The 18376-nt window shown below is 41.4% G+C and overlaps 1 long non-coding RNA gene across 1 annotated transcript; it reads left to right on the top strand.

Moving 5' to 3' along the window:
• Positions 1–138: 138 nt before the first annotated feature.
• On the top strand, positions 139–18170 carry Gm33702. The gene is made up of 4 exons (XR_374564.2): positions 139–247; positions 2049–2120; positions 2630–2753; positions 17920–18170. It is a non-coding gene; the product is annotated as a predicted gene, 33702 (long non-coding RNA).
• The last annotated feature ends 206 nt before the right edge of the window (positions 18171–18376 follow it).

The following is an 18376-nucleotide window of genomic DNA, read 5'->3' as shown; positions in this document are numbered from 1 at the left end:
AGTGTCTCTTACTTTTCAATAAAAGTCTTGACTAACGGGTATAAATCATGATTTTAGACACTCTTCCCCATGTTTGACATCCGTCTTTAAAAATGAGCTCATTTCATTCCTGATTTTATCCTAACAGGTCATGGCTAGATGGGTATCATTAGGAAGCACACACAGTCCTTAACTGAGACCTAGGAAAAACAAGTACAAGCGACTGCCTGGTTGGTGGGACTCTTGTTCCAGTGAGACAACTGGAAAGGTCAGCCAGACCCAATGGTGCATGCCTAGTAACAACCTCAATGCGGATTCTGTGCCTAACAAGTGTCTGTGCAGAGTCTGTAGAGCACTGTGTTCCCAGTGTGGTTTAGGAAGAGCATGGGCTTGAATGGTTATGAAGAGGCGTGGTCTTGGGCAGAATCTCTGGCACGGAGCCCCCAGGAGTCCTCATTGAAAGGCTCCTTGTGTGAAGCTCCTTAAGTGTCACTGTGCATCTAGCACAGGGTGTGACATTATGCATTTCTAAGGTCCCCTCACACCCCACAGTGATGCTGAGGCTCCTTCTAAGGGACAAGTTTGGTAGGCAGACCTGGTGGTCTAGAGGTAGGTGGCCTCTTTGTGATCTTTTTGTGTGTGTTCCCTGAGCTAATAGTGCCTATCGCCTGGCACTACTTCACATGCTCAGACTGGGGAAACTCTGGGGGTGTGGCCACGAATCTTTGTTTTAACTGTGTGTGTATGTGTGTGTGTGTGTGCGCGCGAGCGCATGTGTGCGTGCACATGCGAGAGGGGGGAGCAAGGGGGGACACCCTCATCTGAACAATGTTTAAGTGATGGACAACAGTGTCTGTTGCGGCAGCTGGACTTTTTACAGGGTCACGGTTGCAAAGGGCTAATTTCAGGAGCCAGAGAGACAGATGGAAGCCATATCATCTTAAATGAATATCTTCGGAAGTCACTAGCACTTCCATAGTGAATTAAAAATCAGCATCCTCTGGGGTAAAACGGAAGGACCTTCATGGTTTTAGTCCCTGTAGTACATTCTAAGGGGCATTGTAATCTTGAAATCAGCCATGGGATGCAGGTACTAAGGATGAAGCCAGGAGAACTGGCCCCACCACTTATCTGATTTCCAATGACATGAGCAAAAGAGAGATGACCACTTCCCCCTCTCGCCCCTGCATCCCCACCCCCACCCCTTGACACCTATGGCTGGCAGGAGAGCCGGCCTCGAGGTCATCAGAGCTGGCCTCCGAATTTTATACAATGCAATTTAATTTTCCAAAGCACCATAAATAGCAAGTAGGATGATCTCCACTTGATAAAGACTGAAGAAGGGAAAATCAATAATCTGTCTAAAGGAACATAAAAGTAATGGAATAGAAAACTAAACCAGATCTCATTTATTTTGAATATTTTTCCACTTGACTCTGTAACTAGAAGGGCTCTGTCAGGCTGTTGAAAGCAAGTCTAGGGATGATGAGGACAGAGTGGAGGAGGGCTGCCATGGGAAGTCCAGTATTGAATTAATGTGTCAATTTCCCGCTGTACTATGCTTTTATAAAGAGTAAGGTCCATGTGGCCAGTTCTTTATTCGCTCAATAAACACTCATTAAAAATCTACACTGTAAATAGGTGTTATTTCAGGTGCTGAGGATCCATTAGGAGGAAAAAAAATCACAGGGAGGTGGTGATGGTATCCTGCCTTGTTTTCTCAGCACCAAGCGCAGCAGGCACCACACAATAGCCAGTCTGTGATCACCATGGATGGATGATCTAGAATTAACCATAGACTTAGAGCTGAGCTATAAGCCAATGTATCAACTAGTGTCTAATTTGTAAACTGCTGATTTCATTTTTCTGTTCTGTCTTATGTGGTTTTTGTTTTGGTGGGCGGGGCTCGATGGCACTACCATGAACAGCAAGCACACCAGTAGATGGAATGTGTTGCTTAGCAGCCCTGAGTAGCATAATCTGGGGTTAAGTTTGGAGTAATGTCAACTGAATTTCTGTCAACAAATCTTGGAAATGAACTAAGCTTGTGTTTTCCTTTTTGCCTCTAGGTCTGTGTTTTATAGAGAGACAGCTGAATGCCTTTCACTTGTTTTCTTTGAATGTATGGATGCTTGTTAAAAGTAAGTCTTTAATTGTCCCTGGGATGAAATGAGACATAATAACAGTCTAGGACATTTTAAAATAAATATATAGAGTCTTGTGAAACAAGTTTATTTAATGTATTTAATTGAACAATAATCTATGAAAGATATAATTTGCCTAATCAATATTATAAACCAACAACATAAAGAATAACAGTAGTGATAAAATTTTTTTTACTACCAGTTGACATTTGTTCTGTTTTTGGTTTAGGGTTTTTTGTTTGTTTGCTTTGCTTTTTGTTTTGTTTTTGTTTTTGAAGCAGCGTTTTATTCTTTAGCCCAGGCTGGTCTCAGACTCCTGGCAATCCTTTTATCTCAACCTCCCAAGTGCTGGGGATATGGAAAGAATCACAGGTGGTTAACATTCATTGACATGATTATTTATGGTGTTGAAACTCCATTTGAATAGGACAATGGTAGAGCACCAGTAGTTCAGCTTGATATCTTTGAGTCTCAGCCCATGCTTCCTATCTATACCTTTCCTTCAGGAAGATGATGAAAGAGAGCCAGAATCACCCCTTTTCAGGCTCGGGAAGGTTACAAGGCAAATTTAAGAAATTTAAGAAATTGCCAGACCTGCTTATGTGCAATGATCACCAACCACTGGCCAAGGTGAGTAGGCTATTTATAAAAAGCTCAGCATGGCCGTTATAGTTGTTACCTGATACATGTCGCTCCATTTTACGGGGAAGGCAATGTTCTCAAGGCCATGGGGCTGGAGGAAGCCTGACTTTCCAGCCTGAGGTCCTTCTACACCACGTGAAGAGATGATTTCTTAGAAAGGGAACTTGTAAAACCATTATATTCTAGTGATAAATATAACAAGGTTATTATGGATTGTTATTCAAAATGAGAATAGAATCTAAGGTATTTAGCATAATCTTTGTACCCAGTTGTTTACCTCTCCCCCTAAAATTTACAAAATGATAAAATTAGATCTGTCTCTGTTATTCTGTTTTGGTGTCTCTCTCTCTGCGTGCTTCTCTCTGTGTCTCTCTGTCTGTTTCTCTGTCTTTCTTTCTGTCTCTTTGTCTCTGTCTCTCTCTGTCTCTCTTATTCAGCACTGCAGAATGCATTTCTTACTTTCCTTCTGTGTTCCCAGCATCCTCTGTTCACTTGGCTCCTGCGCATGTGTTTTTCTCATCAGACCATAGCTTCCTAGGAACAGGACGGTGCTTTCTTTGTCCCCGTCTCGCTGGCTGTTGGGGAGATGAATCAACAGTTAAAGAGAAGTTCTTTGATAATTAACAGGCTGGATTTTTTGAATGCACATTTATTGATCACTTAATCAGTGTTCTAGGCACTTAGGATAAAATGTCCATGATAAGTATAGTATATGTGTTCCCAGCTGCCTTGGTTTAACGCTCCACGGCTATTAGTCACATGCTATAACATGCATGTACACTGGAGAGGTGAGTTGTGCCAAGCAACCTACGAGGCCATCAGTGTGGACCATGATATGCCTCTTACCTCAGACAACAAAAAATCACATCCTTTTATGGAAAAAGAAAAAAGAAAACAAAAAAAGAAAGAAAAAACCAGGCTGTGTCCATGCATGGAAGTTGTGTGGTGAGCATGTGTTTGGTGTTACCTCACATCTTAAATTCAGGACATCTGACCTCATACAACACAGAGGAAAGTTCATCGAAGCATAGAGGAAGAACAGGAGAATGTATTTTAAAGAGATTATAATTCTTGACCTTCCCTAGATGGAATGGCGCCATTTTAGACAGGATAACTTTTTCATATTCTGAACTTGAGACTGCCCATGAAGTTTAGCTCCCTTCTCTACACTTCCAGAACAGATGGCGGGGCACACGCCTGTCCTTAGAATGAGACTCTTAAATGCTGGCCACCTGCATGTCTACTGTTTCCTTCTCCTTTCTCAGTTGTTTGCTAACCCTCCCCTGCCAATTATCTTTTATAAATGTCTAGAACAACATCGTAGGAGGTTTCTAGTGGATCCATATACTTCTGCTTTCAAAATAACATTTTATCTCCCTGACTCAAAGGCAGAGAGGGGAAAAAAAAACCTCACACCACAACAAACCCCTACACACTCAAAAGAACCCACAAGGGAAGACAGCATTGGGAATCATATTGACATATAATTATCCTGTTTACAATCTCTCCGACGTCTTTTCTCACAGAAAAATGCAGATTTGGAAACAGAGCAAGAAAAAGATGCCAGAAAAGCGCTGGCAAGGCTCTGACCATTGCCTGCTTAGGAGGGTGCAGAAGGAGAGAAATGTGTTTGCAATTAGGACTGACCAGAGCAGGCCGGATTACATCTGCACAGAGCCAGGCTGAAGAGCTTTCCAGGCTGAGCTTGTCCTGTGGGCCTAAGTGGATAAAAAAGCAACTTAGACTACAGCCATTACAAGGAAATAAATGCCCTTCCCGCTCGCGTCTACTCTCAGGCTGCCCTTTTCTGGCTCGTTCTTTCCCCTTGAATGAAGAGGAATAAAATCACTATCATTTCAGACCTTCTTGTGCTATACAGCTCATGGGGGCTTTTATGCATTCTTCTTTCCCGGGCACGGACTAGGAAAAGGGAAATAAAATGATTGTTGTGTAGTGGTTTCAAACTGGTTGCGGATGACAGGGCGACCAGTGGATATTTTAATAAGGTCCCATCAAGACCTGGAAGGAGCCAGTGTCCTGTTGTCCCTCCCTGCAGCATCTGCATTTGCTCTGCTCACCCAGCACTCACCACAGCTCAGCCATTCTCTTTGATCTGGTTGTTCTGGGCATAACACATAGTTGTTTTCTGCAAAGAATCCAAAGCTGTTCAGGTTTTCCCCATCTCCACAATTTCCTATCACGGAGGCTGCTGCCTCTCCCGCACCCGCAGTTAAGGAACAAAAGCCTAAAACAAACTTTGAGACTCCCAAGATGCCTGGATTTTCAAGTTAGGTGAGGCTTGTATATGTCTTGTTCAGTGCAGTGAAGATAACACTGCATTCTCCCTCAGATGAAAAGACAGAGGAGTGACAGCCAGTCAGACATGCATTCTCTCCACCTGACTCCTTGATTATCCCTGGTTCACATCTTCCACATCAGTCTTGTCTTACTGCATTTTATATTTCTTGGATTAAATACATACAGTTGAAGTGTTGTTACTTTGCAGGGTATCTCTATGGGATGGACTTAGAGGATTTTTTTTGTGGTTGCAAACACACACAAATGCATACAGGACCACACATGTACAATGCATACACACCACACACCGCATACACTATTTTCCCTGCTACTATCGTTATTGCCTAGGCAATGATGAAAACATCAACTCAACCAATTTTTAAAGAGCTAACAATGCTCTCACACTCTTGTTTTAACTTAAGATGTACCAGGGCTGATACTCCACTGAGAAGAATCTGTTTTAGCTACCTATGTTAGGTTTCTACACATAAGCAAGTCTTAAAATGTATAAATATCCCAGGCAGGTAGTTAAAACTTGGTACTGATCTTCTTCTTAGGTGACTTGTCGAAAGTTATGGAAGAGTGGCCAGCAGGGCTCTTTGCATTGAAAAACTCTGTATTTGTGCTATGATGCGTTCTCTTTCCTTCTTTGACTGGAGTCCAGTCTTTCTAGAGTTAGAGTCCATGTCCAAGCCTGCATGATGGGTAAAACAAGTGAATCTGCGCCCTGGGACCTAACCCTGTGCACGTGTTTGGCATGTTCCCATAGATCCCACAGTCTTTCGAAAGTGTCATAGACAGTTGGGAAAGAGTATTGATACGGGATGTTAGCAATCCATCCCTGTCTTGTTAATATCAGAAAATGGGGATGATCTTGATGGCCCTTACGGAGCCATTCCAGAGGTCAACCTTAGATGAGACAACAATTTATCTCAGGTTTATATGCACTGTGTGTGTATGTATATATGCCGTGTATTCAAGGCTGGTAGCTTCCTGATTAGTTATGGATGGACTTTCATTTCTGGTGATCTACTCTTAAAGAGTCACTCTGGGGAAACACTATCTTCTTGGCTAACTGGCTCGAATGATGTGACTTTGTGTCCCCTGGATCGGTCCTTTGCACATGCCAGTGTTGCTCTTCTCTCTTGACTGGCCAACTTTCCCTCTCAAAATGTTTCATTTTGAGAATTACCTTTGAAAAGAGTTTCATTCCTATGTAAATTCAGTATTGTACCAGTGTAACTTTTGCTATATTTGAGACTATCTTTCCCCTTTAAAGTTGTAATTTACATATTGTGATCTTAAACCTTGTCTCCCCTGGAAACGAACTCATTTTGGATCAGTCTTTTTTCCCTCCTTGAATAATGAGTAGCAACCTTTGGTTTCACCATCTCTTGTGCTCATGACTTACCCTCCTTTCACACCCTGTCAAATGAGGTGACCTTCTGTCTTGATTTTGGTGGATGCATACTAGTAGATATGGATTTTTGTTGTCTGGTTGAAGGACAGAGGATGAGTGGGGCCCTGGGTCTTTCTTGAGCACTGTTAAGAGCAAATGAAGAATGCTAGCTCTGTCTCTTGCTGACAAGTTTCAGGGGCTGATTGAATACTTGCATGATGTGGCCGTAGTCCTGGATAATGGTTAGGTGGCAGAGGAAGAGCAACCCAGCCTCCTTTCTTTCAAGGAGCTCACAGAAGAGACACAACATTAAGCTCAGCAACACTCTAATGCAGGATACAGGAGCTTTCCTCCCATGACTCATTACTCTCTATTCTAAAATGTAACTACATTTGTATAAAGTGATCATGTCCCGGTGTGCTTGTGCTTGTCACACGGATGCTGCCTTTGCCTTGCCAGGCAGCCATGCATTATTTTCAAGGGAGATTCACAAATCAAATTGCTCTCAGTTCGGTTGTTAGGGACAGCTCTGGGTATTTGATTGTGCTCTTGCAAGGATGGAGAAGAAAGCAGAACAAGGGGACCTTTTGGAATGCCAGCAGAAGTGCAGTGCCCTGTGGAGGGCCGAGTTCTCTTTGATGTGATACAGCATTGCCCCTCACAGTGACATGGCTGGGCCATGGAGTGTTGCACACAGAAACACAGTTTCCAGATAACTGGAGCTTTCACCTACCAGCACATCTTAAGAATAGCAAGGAAAAACCTTTCCAAACTATGTAACAATTTCTTGCTTTCTTGGGTAGAGCAGAGAAAGTTCAGTGTATAGTTGTTTCCTTTTTGATCCAGGGATATTGTCTTAGGACTTCTATTGCTGTGCTAAAGTACAACCCAAAGCAGCTAGGACAGGAAAGGGTTTATTTAGCTTGCAGTTCCACACCATGGTCGGTCACTGGAGGAAGTCAGGGCAAGAACTCAAACAAGGCAGGAACCTGGGGGCAGGAGCTGAATGAAGCAGAGCCCATGGATGAGCACTGCTTACTGACTTTACTGACATGGCTTTGCTCATCTATTCTCTTACACACTCCAGAATCAGCTGCACAGAGGCTGTACTGTCCACAGTGGGCTGGGCCCTCCCACATCAACCATCAATCACAACAATATCATATAAACTTCAGGTCAACTTTATAAAGCATAAAGCATTTTCTTAATAAAGATTCCCACTTCCCAGATATGTATAGGTTTATGGTAAGTTGACAAAAGCAAATCAGTATAGATACCTAACAATGTTACCAATCTTAGAGCTTCTGTTGTGTGTTACTTATAATTTATATTCCAAGTACTCCTTAAATGACTTTGAAGTACAAATACAATAAAATTATGTACAATGGATGAGGTTTTGCTATCTGGCAAGTGTCAAGGGTGAAGATACATTTTATATTGAAGCAGGACACACACATTTTCAGTATGAGCTGGGTGGTGGTGGCATACACCTTTAATCCCAGCACTTGGGAGGCAGAGGCAGGTGGATTTCTGGGTTCGAGGCCAGCCTGGTCTACAAAGTGAGTTCCAGGACAGCCAGGGCTATACAGAGAAACCCTGTCTCAAAAACAATAAGAACAAAAACAAAAACATTTTCAGTATGAGAGAGCAAGCTGGATATCTTGTGTTGAAAATAAGAGAAGTTGTTCCATATATTCTCCTTTATTTGGAGCTCTGTAATCCACTGATGTGCAGGGGTCCTAGGAGAGACATTTGCTGATGTAGCTACAGAAGCACCCATGGGCTCATTCCATTTGAAACCAAATGTCACATTCCCAGAATCCTGTCTCTCATTACCAGCTCTGCCTGTGGAGGACCTCCTCACTCTCTCCTTCACTCAGTGAGTGTCTTCATCACTGTCTCCAAGTCATCCTCCCCATCTCCTCCATCTCGACTGCTTCCCTCTTCTGTTTTGTTCTATAATCAACTCAAGCTTCGTCTACACCTAGAAACCCTGAGATTAAACCCATCCTTACTTCTTCTGGAAAGAGGTCTTGGAGAAAGTTCTTTGAAAAACAAAACAAAACAAAACAAAACATGATTTAGTTTAACAGGTTAGGGGATTAGCTTAATGGATTTAATGGAGTTAATGGGCCAGAATGCATACTTTAAAAAAAGAAGAAATATTGGTGTTGTTAAGGGTAGGCTAATAGTGTTTTGTCAAGAAAAAATGAGTTGCTGATTTATATAATTATTTTGAAGAGTGTGAGCATCTTGGTTAGGGATAATGACAAAGGCACTTAACCATAGACCTTATTACTAGAAATTATGCAAAGCTGAAAATCAACAGGAATCACACGACAAAATGGAAGACAGAGAGTCACCCAAGGATAAACAAAAAAGGGCAATGCTGTTTAGAACTGCTCACAGATATCTTTGAATTTTACAGTCTGTGCTGGTTTGTGATCTTCATGTGGTCCACTGACTTATTGGCCTTTGCGTGACTCGAGAACTAAGTTTTCTAGTTAGGCTGTGATGATATAATGCTTATTACCAGAACTCATTTGCTTGAACTGCTTCATCTATACTTGTGGAGTTTCTACTTAGCATGACTTAGATTTTGTGTCAAGAGGATTTTCCAGCTCAAGTGTAAACCATGAGGAAAATCCATCTGGGTTGTTTTGACCTTTAGACATCCACATTGTCCTACTTCTCGGGCCTTCCTGCATCCTTCTGTGAACACAGAGGTAGGGAAATATCACCCAGCTCAGAGCTTGGCTCCTAAAAACATAGGATCACTTTAGGGAAAAACTAGACTTTTATTTCTCAGGAAAGGGCCATGTATTCCTGATAAACACGATTTGTACATTTGATCCTTTAGTCAGTCTTGACCATGGCTACTTGACAGTGAGGCAGTCCTTAAGAGATGAATGTGTGTGTGTGGTGTGTGTGTGTGTGTGTGTGTGTGTGTGTGTGTGTGTGTGTGTGTGTGTGTGATGGGGAACTGGGTAGTAGAGGGAGCAGCAGGAGCCCATTGCTATGAACCAAATGTCTGTTCCCCCTTGGGGATTCATATGTGTAAACCCTTGCTCCCCATGAAGTGGTATCAGGAGATAGGACCTCTGAGTGATAATGAGATCATGAGGGTGGACCTTATGTATGGCTCCCCTAGAGTCCTTTTATGTCACATGAGGGTGACTTGAAGATAACCTTCACCAGAGCCATGGCCTAGACTCCCAATACTCAGACCTATGAGAAGTAAATTCCTCTATTTACAAACTTCACAGACTATGGTGTTAAAGCAATTCAAATGGACTAGCACAGAGGTTAACTCAGTAATTAATATTCAAGAGATCACATCAATATGACATTCTTTCCCCCATGGTGATTTTATAGCTATTAATGGCACTCATGAAATTTCTGGAGTAAAGTTTTCATACTATGCTTCTTTATTATCAGTGGTATGATTTTATGATAAAAGCAACCAGCATGTAGTATTGCCCTGTATGTTAGTTGGGGTTTATGACTATCCAGCAGGCGGAGCTTGGTATTATTGGCTGTAGTCTAGTAAGCAGGTATGTGGTCATGTGAATACTAAGACTCAGTAAGATGACTGCCTTAAAGATTTAAGTAGTGATTGAAAGAGTCCAAATCACATTATATATTCTCTCTAAATCCTGAATAGTAGGTGACTAGTTCAAAGAGGTATATAGGAATCAAAAGTAGGTTTTGTTTATTTGTTTGTTTTTGTTAATGGCTTAGAGGATGTAATATGGATTGAAAGCTAATAGGCTTTAAGTGTAGGACTCGACCCAGTCCAGGAATGAGGAGAGCAGTGGTTCTGGTTTGTTCAGAGAAGGTATAGAAAGAGGAGACTGGATTAACTATGAGTAAACCCATACTGACAGAATCAGAGAGGGCAGTCTCTGAGTAGAAGAATGGACTTGAATTCCAGTCACACCAATGAAGTATGCCACCCTTCAGTCCCTGGGAGTAATGAGCAAATGAAGTAGTATGACTCTAGTGATTGCTCCTCCAGTGTTTTAAACTTTTACTTGAGTTGAAAAGTGCTTCTTGCGGGTATAAGTAGAGTGCTTTACTTGTTTAAAGGGAAGCAAGGACTAAGAAACACACAGGCAGTGGTGACGCAGGAGTTCTTGCAAGTGATTTCCAGTAGATATTCTGGAAGACAGTCTTAGGAAGGAAGTTGTTGGTGAGATAAGTAGGAACTTAATTCATTCTCTAAACCTCAGTTGTCTGGGCAGCAGGAGGCATCTGTATCCTTAATGGGTACGTTCTGGGTCTATGCCCTAAAATAAGGAAAACAGGCATGCTGTGACTATACCAGTGACAATGGTGACTGATCATGCATTTATGCACATGCAACATGATGCCTAGCATCCTTGTGGGGAGAACCTACATGATCCTCTGGCAATGATAATTTTGTAAACAATTTTCTTCTAAAGAATGGAATCCTTTGTGTGCGATTTTAGATTAAAATGCAGTAATTTATCAGTGAGAGACTTTTGCATATGTGATTGCTGCCACTCCGAAATAAATAACAGATGTATTACTCCACTGAAACACAAATATGTAGGAGACATTCTTCACATATGAACAGTTTCCATTTTGAGAGATGCAGCAGGAATTTAGCCTTTTGTGTCTGCCTACTTTTATTTATTCTCCAGCTGAATATAATAGAGAAAGCCCTCACCACTGTCCCGGCTCAAGTTGGGAAGGCAGAAATCCAGACTCTTGTGGAAAATGCCAAATGTGAACTCTGAAGAAATGCAGGCTAGAGATGAATAACCATCCTGGAATAGTCAACTAAGTGCCCCCAAATGCTGGCACCTAAGTGTTTCTCCTGGATGCTGGTACCCAAGTGCTTCCCCTGGTTGATGGTACCCAAGTGCTTCCCCAGTTGCCGGTACTCCACTCACCCTGCTCATTGATAGCTGACATTGTTCAGCCATGCTACAGGTCTGAACTGTCTCAGTGCTGCAACCATTGGTGTAGATTCACAGACTTAGCTCACTAGCTGATCGGCAAGAATAAACATTATATGAGAATTAGTTTTTAGACATTCCTTAGACTTAGAACTATAAGACAGGGTCAGTACAGACCTATTCAAAATCAAAATCCTCAAAGTAAAAAACTTGAGCGCCCTCTGCCCTTATAAACTCGTTTTAAACTTACCTCTTAGAAAATTATGAAATGTGCTAGCAGATCCTCTCTTAATATTGGCATATTTAAGGCATATGAAAACCGAAAAGACAGATCAATTTGGGCAGATGTACACGTGAATCAGTAATTTTTCAAGTGAAACAAGAAAGCATAATATTTGGAAGAACGTTAACCTAGCTTTATTTGCTCAGGATACCCGTAGCAGGCTCTGTACTTCTTCATTAGACTGTTTCGTACTTTAGTCCTCTTTGGAGGCATGGCCTTTCCTATTGCCTGGCCTAAACAACCAAATAATAAACAGATAGGTTAGGATTTCCTCATTGTTTATGTGAGAAGGAAACATCTGGTTCACCTCCACTAACAAATCACCCAGAAAGTTAGAGGAAGATGAGGTGCTGCGGCTGGGAATTGGTTGTGAAGTCCTTTCCTTACCATCTCTGCTCAGCCCAGCCCAGCCCAGCCCAGCCCAGCCCAGCCCAGCCCAGCCCAGCCCAGCCCAGCCCAGCCCAGCCTAGCTCCAGAGGGAAGCGCTGCAGCAGGCCAAGGTTCACGGGGATTATTTTTCAGTGACCTATTTTCTTTCACCGTCCAACGATCTTAAGGTGCCTTCTCTTTTTATTACTTGTAATGTACCCATCCCTTCTATTCTTTCTGACGTTACCTTGCTCAACCAAGGATAACTTCAAAACAACTTGCTGTGTGACGCCAGGTTTGCATGATGCCAGGTTTCCTTGTGAGACTTTCATTCCGCCTCATAAAACACTTTTTGCTTATAAACACCACTCCTCCCCAAATTTGTGTGCAGGGGGTAATTAAAACTGTTCCATGTTTTCTTTAATGGGAAAGTGTTGGGGAGAGGAGAAGTGTGGCTTCTTCCACACAGTGGCATGGTTTCTGTGAGATATATAGAGTCCACTGTTCTCCCCCTTGTACTTGAGGTGAAAGTCTCCTTTCAAAACAGTCCATAACTCTTTTTTTTTAATTTATTTTATTTATTTACATTCCCAGTCTGTAACTCTTAAAACTGAAATCAATAGGCAGAAATCCATGCAAATAAATTGAGACAGACATTCATTCCTCCTTTAAAAAAAGAATTCTCTACAGGGACATTTTTATTTTAATTGGTGCTCTGGGATACTTTTTCTAAATCTTTCATTTTTCCAAAGCTTAGTATTTTAACAATATAAACACATCCACTTTAAAAGTAATGTTAACCCACACAGGAGCTACATTGAGATGGTACGAATAGGCTCTAAGAACACATTTAATAGTAACTTTAAATTGGATAATAACATACAGTCAAGTATACCAGATAGTAAATGAGTATATTAATAAATGGAGTAGTTCTAAACACCAAAAAAGAAAGAAAGAAAAAACACAACGCTGTATCCACACTCCATTTTGGACATGGATAATCACAACAGTCTGTAGCCGTCTGCGGCTAATAGGATGTTTCTCCCAGCTTTGTCACCATGGCAAATACTTTATAATACACAAACATTTGTAGTGCTAAAAATCCACCCACTCTTGTTGAAAGATGGCCAGGTTTTGTAAAATTACATTTCAGTTAGTGCTTCCCTGCTGATTTTGAAGATACAACGTTCTGTTTGCTATTCATGTACTTAACAAAGGACCAAAACGAAAAAAAAATATATATTTAGCTTGTAAACATATCGTGACTTTCATGGTCCAGTACTTTGTAAGGAAGTAGCTGTCAGTAGGTTTTTGGAATGGCTAGATTTGTGGGAGACGGTCACTCTGCAGTAGCCACATAGGAAAGGTTAATGTACGGGTTTGTAATCCTCCCTTCAAATTCCATCATCGTTCCAAACAAACATTCACTCAAAGTGAAATCACACATTTGAGGGACAAACGTGCCCCGTAGTCCCCTTGAAAATCAAATGGCTGCCTTGAAGTGCAGATGGAGAATTCTGGGTATCTGTCCTTCCGATGAGGGACCTCGAGGTTAGTGTTCAGGAAGCGGTAACTCACCCCCACTTCCTGTTCCGCCTCTGGAAGGGAGCATCACAGAACAAGCAAGAACTGTTCCCTCTGTGTTCCTTTTATGCTCTCCGCCTCCTTAGCGAAGACAGCAGAGTAACACATCCTCCAACTCATTTCTTTACTTTACAGGATCGGGGGAGAAAATCCTGGTAACTAACACTTCCTGGCAGAGCCAAGAGGCAATGCCAAAAAAATGCAGAATACGTGTGACTGGGGGAAAAAATGTCAAAAACAGTGTTTCCCGCAAGTGGGTGGAAGAGGACGAGTCACAGTCTCAGAAGCATAACATAGGTGTACGGTGCCAGGAAAGGCCAGTCTAAATATTTACACGCAATAGCAATATATGAGGAAACGCGTAACAGAATGCTTGGGGGAGAAAGAGAGAATGCAAATGTTACTGGAAGCTCTAGGCACAACACCGGGTTTGTTGAAGACCTGTCTGAGTTTTACAAGCCGGTTTACTCTGTCTGCTACCCCAGTATCATTCTGCTACCTCATATGGTCTGTCTCAGAGTCTCCAGCATCAAGCAGGAAGGCAAGAGCCAAGGGCAGAGATTCATCGCAATCATGGAGGCCTCTTCCAGGAACGGAGGCTTCCTAACAGTTGTTCATTTTCATGATTATTAACTGCCAGCAAATTCTCTGCGTTTGTTTCTACAAACCCGCCTTAGTGGAACTAAAGGGTGCCCTGTGGGGTGGCAGTTCCAAATAGAAGAGCTTGCTTGAGCTCCATGTTAGAAAGCAGTCATATGCCAGTTCCAAAAATATCTTTCCATCAGGGCTACTGCTTAGGGTACCAGGAACTTAAAGGCATTAATTAACATAGAGCTTAAGTCATTGGGTATGTAAGACATTGACCAATGAAGTCGTCCCTCTTGTATATGCCTCAAGTGAACCACCAAGCCTAAATGACTTTGACTGGCAGCAGAAAACAGAAATTTTAAAGAAGTAACTTATCTTATTTGACCTTATGCTTATCGGTCAAGTTTTTAGATTAATGCCTACTAGTTTTAATAAAGTCATCTTAGGAGAGAAAATGTGGGAGTTCTATCCCCCTTCCCTCCCAATAGTGGTTAGGTCTGTCAACTTGACACAGACTTAGCATCACCTGGGAGAAAGCTTCAATGAGGGATCACCTACATCTCATTGACCTATGCTCAAGTCTGTGAGGGATTGTCTTGATTGTCTCAAGTGGTAGGCCGGGCCACCTTGAGTATGGGTGGCTCCAAGTCATGGGCCAGCCCTTACTGTGTAAGAATGGAGAAGAGCTGAGCAGCAGCTAGCCAAGGTCCACCCATTTGCTCTCTTTCTGCTTCTGACTGTGGACGTGCTGCAGTAAGTCTCTGCCATGTCTTCCCCACAATAATGGACAATGTATTCTAGAATTATAGTCCAAACAAATTTCCCATTCCTCTGTGTTGTGTTTTGTCAGGATGTTTGTCTCAGCTGCAGAAATTAATTGAGAGCATGCCCCCCCCCCCCTTTCAAGAAATTACCCTAAATAGGAAGTAAGTCTTGGTAAATATTAATTGTTATGAACTTGAGTATTTTATCATCTCATATAAAGCACCTACATTCTTGATATTTCTCATAAGTTACATATTTGCGTGTGCCCACAGCAGGGCTATGTAAGCGGCACCTGATTTAAAGCTGCCTTTACGAGCTGCAAGGCTAACTCTCACACAGACAGACTGCCGCCTTCTGCCCTGCTCCAGTTCCTTCCCTGTCTCTAGGATGCTCACTGACTTTTCTAGGGTGACGACTTTCTCTTTTCCCCTAGGACTTTCTTTGCATTTCTCACCAACTTTCTCTAATGTTGGCCTCTGTGCCCTCCAAAGAAAATTAAAACCATCCCCAAAACATGTTGAGCCCCAATTAGTTTCATCATTAGTTTTTCTTAACTGTACTTACACCCCTCTTGATTTATTTGCTACAAGTCAGCAGATCTATACACCACCCACAGAAACACCCTACATTCACATACAGGATAAACCCTTTTCTACAAGTGACTTTCTCACAAGTTCTAGGCACAAAAATCACAACTTCCCATAAGCCCGTATAAGAATTATATTGGTGCCTTTTAATTACATTAGTTTTTACTCAATATCATTCATCACTCGGAGGCAATATTTGTTCCTATAGATATTTTCTATCATGTTTTTATTAAAACTCACAATAGGCCCATTTTTATCTCTTCCTTAGATGCACACATTAAAGAAGAATGATGCAAATAAATGTAATTTTTCAGTGGGGCATATGCTGGATCATATTTGAGTGACTATAAATAAGCTCAATATGATTCTTTTTCACCTCGAGTGCAGAAGATGGCAGATAATTCTTATCTGTGTGATAGGATAATTTGCAATCTTTTCTTTTTCCTTTGGGCAATGAAACACATGTGTAAGCTTGTTTGTGCTTCTAGAAATGTATTTTTAAAAAAATATTTCCCTGAAATGCACTGCAACATTTTCAGTGAAAAATGGTTCTGCAGTTTGTTTCTTTGTGCTAATTGAAATGAATTATTATACCATCCAGAGAAAAGCCTTCTTCTATTCTAAATTAGACTCTGCGGATCTCTCTGATTTACCCGCTATTGGATTACAAGAGGAAAAAATGCTCCACAATTACCTAGCTAGAGAGGAAAGCGCATCTCAGCACAGTGAAGTGGATGACAAGAGGGGACTTAAGGAAAACAGTGTACGTCTGTTCTTACAGTTAGGCAGATCAGCGAGGTGCTAGCTGGGAACGATTGTGCTATGATGCACATTTCTAGCAGACCGTGATGTTGATCATGATATCTTCCCTCGCCTCATTCTGCATCACAAGCTTCTAGCTAATGGTGCTTCTTCCTCCTTTATATTCTTCTTGTGATCTGTACAGCTGAGTGAAAGGGGCCCTACAATTATGCTTTGCATAAAGCAGTTGCTCTGTCCTAATGCCTCACAAAAAAAATGGTGAACAGTTGTATTCTGGGTTTCCTAGTCTAAGTTAAAGGCTAAAGTTTAAGGCCATTTAAAGCTTTCAGGTCTTTGCAGGCTCACCGCTCTCCAAATGTTTCTCTCATGGTCCAAAACTTCCTCCCACCCCCTCAGTCAAGCCATGCTCACTGTGCATAGAGTTGTCTCCTCAGATTCTAGAAGTAGATATAAGCAAAACCAAGACTCTAGAAGGCTCTGCTCTGGTAAAGTGGGAGTATCAGAAAGCATGCTTTTAAATTATTCTTTCAAGTTTTCATATAGTGATCACATATATTTATGCCCATACATGTATGATATTTCCATACATGTACACCATATATAACCAGACAAAGGTACTTGGCTTATTCAAGCCTTCAAAGCCACTCTTTCTTAGATGAAGTTTGTGGTAGTGGTAGGTGAGCACTTGCATGCTTTCTCTTTTCCTGGCGCATGTGGGATGATGCATGCTACACTTTGAGATTCGTAGTCTGTACTATACTCAGCTACATCAGCATCATTTGCTCAAACCCCTTCAGAATGTCTCCTCCCTCTTTCCACATTCTAATCTTAGCAACACCCTTTTGGCATTCAGATGAAGACACGTCTCAACCACACCTAATTCTAGAGTCTGATCTGAGACCAAGCCTAGAGGAATGTTGTCTACATTCCTATGCGCCATGCCTTAGTGGTCTTGAAACCAGTTTCACGGGTCCAGTGTGTTTTTTTCTTTTCCTTTTGCAATACGTTCACAAGGTAATTTCCAGGTAAGTGTACAGGGGAATTGTACACACCATCTAGTCTACCTCCCTCAGCACCAACATTTGCATAGCTCCCACAGTGGGTATTAAAACCAGGAATTTGGCATTGGAAAATTCTATGCAGCCTTATTTCAAGTGCAAATTCATGCAACCATCAGCAAAATCAAGATAACAGATGAAATAAGGTCAGTCTAGATAGTCTCACATGCAGAAAAATAAGAATTGTTACATGAAAATGACCAGATTTGTGGTCGTTTTATCCACATACACACAAATATGCATGCACATGGATTTTTAAACATTAACATATCTGTACTTGTATATGTGAAACATGTAAATATATACTATATAAATACATAATATTTATATATAAATATAAATGTTAAAAATATATAATTATATAAATATAAGTATATATACAAATTATATCCATATGCAAATGATATACATATATAATATAAAAATGAATGTATTGCTATAGATGATAATACAGAAATTTGAAAGAGGTCTTTTGTACTTAAGATGTGATTTATCTAGCTCCCAGAAACATTCACTGCAAAGGGAACTTCTTATAGATAAAGAATCTCAGGACCCACACTTCAAGTCCACTGGCATCTGCGACAGGATCCTGGGATGATTTTCACATACAGTGTGGACTGAGAAGAAGCAGACAGTTCACTGAACCTGCAAGGTCTGAAATATCATCTTTGCATGTCTTTCAGCGTTGGGATATTAGGATGCCATCTAGACATCACTGGTATTTTCCCTGCCTGCTTTAACAGGGGGTGGGGCGAGAGGTTATCATGCAGGTTGCTGCAGAGATGATGTTAATATTCATATAAATTCTTAAGTTCAGTTGTTGATGTCTCAGGGTGGAGCTTGGTTCATATCAAGAAAATAAAAATGGTTGAAAGTTCACTGTGTTGTACACTACTGAATATTATTTCTACTTCTCTATCCTAAATAGGTTGATGAATGAGTACATATGTAGATAAAAATGGGTAGGAACTTGGCCAATCTTATTAATATTAG

Source organism: Mus musculus, chromosome 2, assembly GCF_000001635.26.
Source record: "Mus musculus strain C57BL/6J chromosome 2, GRCm38.p6 C57BL/6J".
Lineage (NCBI taxonomy): Eukaryota > Metazoa > Chordata > Mammalia > Rodentia > Muridae > Mus > Mus musculus.
Note: the sequence above shows the minus strand (reverse complement) of the source record. Positions and strands in the feature narration are given on the sequence as shown.